The following is a 5,572-nucleotide window of genomic DNA, read 5'->3' on the forward strand; positions in this document are numbered from 1 at the left end:
GTGTCACTCTTTTATCTGCTTCAATCTGCGCCATGCCTGGGGAGTCCATAATAAATGTGTTAACTGAACGTGTCACATACAGAATTATGCCTGTGCATACATTATTCCTATGGTCTCTACACCAAGATCGGTTGTTGCTATGGCAACAACAATCCCTTGTACGTGGTTGTGGTAACCAGTTACTAGTTGATTCTTGGAATTAAATATCGATTCACCTTCAAATTTCACTCTTGACACACGAGAGGAAAAGATGCACTTTGTAGTTCAGCTGACCTATAAAGGCAGAGCTGCTTCAAGTTTATTTATAGACTTGTGGTGGGTGGGGGGGGATGTCATTCAGATAGACGTGACTGCACTGATGTAAAAAATCTATAAAAAGAGTTTGATTCCTCTTCCAGTTCTCCACCTAGATGGTTAAAGAGATTGTTTCAAAGACAAGCTCAATTTCCAGCATTCACGTCTTGAAGGAAGAAGGATGTACTCTAAGAATGAATTAGATCATGTCTTGTTTGAGGAAACGCATGAGCTACATAATCTAATCTACTGTTGCTGCAGTTTCCTCCACAGAATGATTTGATGGCAGCGAACATGCCCTCTAAAACACAACTTCATTGGAAGTGTTTGGCTTGCCATGTGCCATTACGCAGCAGGGGAACTGTGTCCTTGCCATATTACGAGCACTGAAACATTCTTTTTTTCAGCAACATCCTGTCTCTTCTCTGTAGAAATAATCAAACCAGGGTGGAGCTGCACCCTTCTGGCTATAATCATAGCATTTTCTCCAGTTTTGTTCTGTCCGTCTGACGTGAAATTACGACGTTATTGGTTTTTAGAATCTCTTTTAGCTGCAAATGCATGCTGATTTTGTACAGAGTGGTTGAAAGACGTTTCCAGTGTAGCCGTGTAGCCTGTATCTGCCAGAGTATCTGCCACATCCATCTTCAGGGCTATATGACAACTAACGATCCCCACATCCAAAACTAGACAAATGGTCTTATTAATTGGAAAGAGCCATTCAAAATAGGATCATGTCAAGCATAGCAAATACCAACTAGTATACAAGAGGTCACAATGTATTCCACTCACCTCTGAGATATTGTCACATGCTGCTGGGTGCACGGAAGTAACGGATTACAGTTTATGAAGTATTAATTATGAATATTTTTCTTACAAAAATGCATCGCTTCACTTCAGAAGGCATAACACCCTGGGGCCGTATGGATTACTTTTATGATGAAATTTACTCACCCTCAAGCCTAGGATGGCTTGAGGGTGAGTAAATTATTAGATCATTTTCATTTTGGGGTGAAAAATGAAAACACAATCTCACAAGTGACTAATTTGTATAGGCAGTCAGACAAAAAAATAGCTTATTTAGTGTAAAATGCATGGGAAACTCGATTCAGTAGTTATAGTTATCATTGGTGTGAATGGGCCTTTACGCTGATGAGAATAAAAATTTTTATTAGACTGAACTTTTTTGATCAACACTTTTCTGTGTTGAATAAATTACATTGGAGATTGTCTTTTTATGCAAAGGATGCATGTAAGGATGCTATAGAATCTGGAACACATCATATTCATGCTGCTTACCTTTTCAGAGCAGCCTTCGTATTGGCACTGTACCTATTATGCCTTAAAATGCTCCCTACATAGGCACATCACTAGGTTTTAGAACACAGCTGTAGAGTTCCATATTTATTCCCTGCTGTAATCATAGCTAAAAGAAGTCCCGTGACAGTACCTCAAACAGTTCCTTAACTAGCACAGCTAGTACACATGTAAAACAAGCTTCAGGCTATAGTTTGTGTACTTAACATTCAGTGTGATTGTTCTAGTCTAGTAAATAAACAATAAGAGAGTAAAAAGGGAAAGAGAGAGACGAGCCAGGCACAGAGTGTTCTCCCTGCTGGGAAATTAGTGTCCATGTGCATAATTATGGGATTAACTAGATGAGGAGTGATTACTTTCTATTTTGTGTATGAGAGTCAAACAGCATTGTGTGCACTAGAAAACATCCCCTCCCGCATTGACCATCTGCAAACAGCCTCCATTTCAAATTCGATTAAACCGGTAAACACTCTGGTTTGTGTCCCGAGAGCAAACAGACTATGTAACTGAAGAGAAATTGTAGAGGTCATACCTCAGGTTGGCCTAAAGGGTAGAAGGTCAGGGATATGTACTGTACTGTTTTGATTCATTTAAAGAGATTCATGTGATTCACAAAATCTAATGTTTTAGGGATTGTTCACCCACAAAATGAACGCCGTGTCATCGTTTACTCATCGGCATGTCGTTCTGAATTAATTTTATTTTTTGTCTGTGGGGCAATTTTTCAAGAAAATCCTAGTCACTCTTATCAGTATAATTAAAGCCACTCTATTCCAAGTGTTCTGAAAACATAGCTTTGTCTAATAAATTCTCATGCGGCTTGTGCGCATAAATATTTAAAATATTGGTCATTGTATGCTTTTATTGTATGTAAATGAGCAGCTTGGACATTCAGAAAAAATTTTTTTTGTTGTTTTTTAATAGACTATTCCTTTACCTATGTGCAGTATGCGTGGTCAGACTTGGGGCATTTTGTAATATTATTTTTGTTTTCTCTTTGATGGTTATTTAGTGTGCCGGTTGCCATTTAAGTCACTTTAAGAAGCTCGCATGAGAAGTTCCACTTTGACCTCTCAAAGTGTTTCTCTCACTCAGGTGCTGCAGCATGCTGGCACGTAGGTCGCCCGCCCTTGGTAACAGCTGTGAAATATACAGCTCATTTCAGCTACGCCGTTGTTTCCTTTTTCTTTTTCGCTGAGCTTGTCCGGGGCCTTCAGGGCAGGCAGCTTTTCACAGTGTGTTTATGCAGCCTGTCAGCACCTGAGATCCGCTGAGCTGGCTGCTTCGGGCGCTCACTCCTCACAACCCAGCAACGGTCAGTCTCAGCCAGCCGGAGCAGAAGGTTGCAACAAGGTCATGACAAAAGTCTTAGCGTGGGCTTTCGAAGTAAGATTTCTATTTACATACAGTAGACTACAGATTAGCGATGGTGACAGTATAGCGGGACTCACAGAACAAATCGTGGAATCCGAACGACGCGGTCAAGCTGAGGGTTGGCGGATCCAGATCGGCACGGCTGGTGGAATTTACAGTAGCATGAGTGAAAGATGCAACGTGTCACAGTGTGACACAGATGCACGCTGATGGAAGTGAGACTGACAAGCTTGCAGGCGCATAGGGACTTGAAATGGCAGATTGCTCCTTGTTGCGAAAGGTCTATTTTTGGGGCCATGCCGACACCCACTCTGAGGGTGACGAATGCAGCTGAATACATTTACACCTTATGGAATTCATTGAATTGTACAAGGCTTTGAACTCGGGCTCTTTCATTAAAGATGCTGAATGTAACCTTTTCACTCTGCTAAAGCATACAAATACCATAATATTTTTGCAGATATATAGAAAACATGCTAAGTTCACATACTCGTTTCTCTTTAAAACACTTCTACAGCCATTTATTTTACTTTGAAATGTGCGTTCCGTGTTGGAAGTCTCCTCGGCTTTCATTGTCAATTGCGCTCGTTTCTGTTGCGTGTCCTTAAACTGGCAACCCGCGTGAGCATCGAGTCTGAGGAGGAAGGGGTGGGGGAAACAACAATCGCCGATATTTAGAATGTTGACTGCAGTACCTATTTTGACCACTAGTTGTCATTCTTACAGACTGCACCTTTAACTATATACACAGATCTGGATATCTGTAATTCATTGAAGTGTCAAAAATATGGAATCAGTCCACCCGTTTAGTTTTTCTAGCACATTTACATGCCATTCAACAAGGCTGCTAAAACTGTTGTCCGCACAGTCAGGAGTAGACAGCTTTGTTCTAGCCTTCCGTCCCCTGTTGCTCGGAAACGATTCCGTAAATACTTCTTCCGCTCAGCGCTCTTCAAAGGACCCTGGACAGCACAGGGCTTAAAAAATCCTGCACCAAGTGTGTTGGGAGAGATGCTCATCTCTAGTCCCATGTTTACTGCTCCCGTGGTGAGCGGCTGGAGGCGATACCCTACCGGCAATACTTGCTTATTAGCATGCAGATTTAGGCCAGCCTCTCCTGATAACACTTCTGGAGCTATTGAGTTGATTTTTCAATTTTGCACTGCTTATACCCTATTTCCCTGCCCATAAAAAAAATTTCCATCTTGACTATCACCACAAGTGCGTGCGAAAAAGCCGCATCGTTAATAACTACCTTTCTCTGAGCTACACCCTCTCTGACAAAGGTATGCAATCACATCTTGTTCTTGTCTAGCATTGATTGCATGACATCGCTTGAGCTTCCAGTTGTTCTGTCATACAGTATATTTACTGTCATAAAGTAAATTGCAACAGAAGCGAAGCAAGTGCAGTTTGCTTGAGCAGCAAATAATCCTCTCTAAACATATTTAAAGACTGTGTTAACTGGTTTGAGTGACAAAAATGCCAGGTTTGACATTTGTATTCAGAAAGGCAGTTATGCTCTAAAAGGACTTCTCAGTCCTTTTTATTTTCATGAACATTATAAGTTCTTCAGGTGTTCTTCACAATCACGTCTTGGATGATGATCCCATTTCTAGATGCTGGCGTCTCCAGCAAGACATTCTTAGTCAACCAGTATTACCAGAAAGAACATGCTAGTCAACTTGTCTAACCAGCCTGAACCAACAAAGGTCCAATGCTGGTCTAATCAGTGTAAGACTGCAAAAGTAATATATAGTGTATGACTAAATTAAAGAGTTTATTTATCAATTTCATTGGTCATGAAGGAGAAGAGCAAATACATTTTTTTTTAATTTAAAGGTTGTATCAGCGATTTCAGGCCCAAACATAAATGATCACATTCAACTAATCTTTCCTAACGATCTGCTAGCTGCCCGCCCCATAAGTCTCTGTAGGCAGCCTAGGCTCTGAGATCTGCACACAAAAACACCAAAACACAAAACACTGGTTTCACCACCACTCAAAACCAAAATAAATAGTGTTCCAACCAATCACCGACAGGGGTGGGTGTTGTGAGGTTTTCACGTGCAGCCGTGCACGAGCGCTAAACCTCAAACCTTTTGTGTGCAGATCTCAGAGCCTAGGCTGCCTACAGAGACGCGTTTTTTTGAAGACCTGCTTATGGGGCGGGCAGCTAGCGGATCGTTAGGAAAGATTAGATGAATGTGATCATTTATGTTTGGGCCTGAAATCGCTGATACAACCTTTAAAAGCAGTCATTTGCAATTAGTCTGATCTGTGGAGGAAGCATATACTGACTGAAGGAGCCATTTTATAGCATGGCTGATTTCTCTCTCAACTCCCTCTCGGGCTGACTAACAGCTTGTTCAGTCAAGGGTTATCAGCTGCAGATGGTTTCAGACAATAAACATGATCAAATACGGGGGCGGTTTCGCCGAGGCGCCCTGGCTAAAACATGGTTTTGACGCTCTCTGGTCTCTATACATCCCTTTTCATTTGGTTTATTCATTCATCTTTCCACCTTTCTCCTTTATCAACTAATTTTCTATCTGCTTTTTCTGTCTTCTGGATTATCATTATATAA

The sequence above is a fragment of the Scardinius erythrophthalmus genome, assembly GCF_964197995.2.
Source record: "Scardinius erythrophthalmus genome assembly, chromosome: 4".
NCBI lineage: Eukaryota > Metazoa > Chordata > Actinopteri > Cypriniformes > Leuciscidae > Scardinius > Scardinius erythrophthalmus.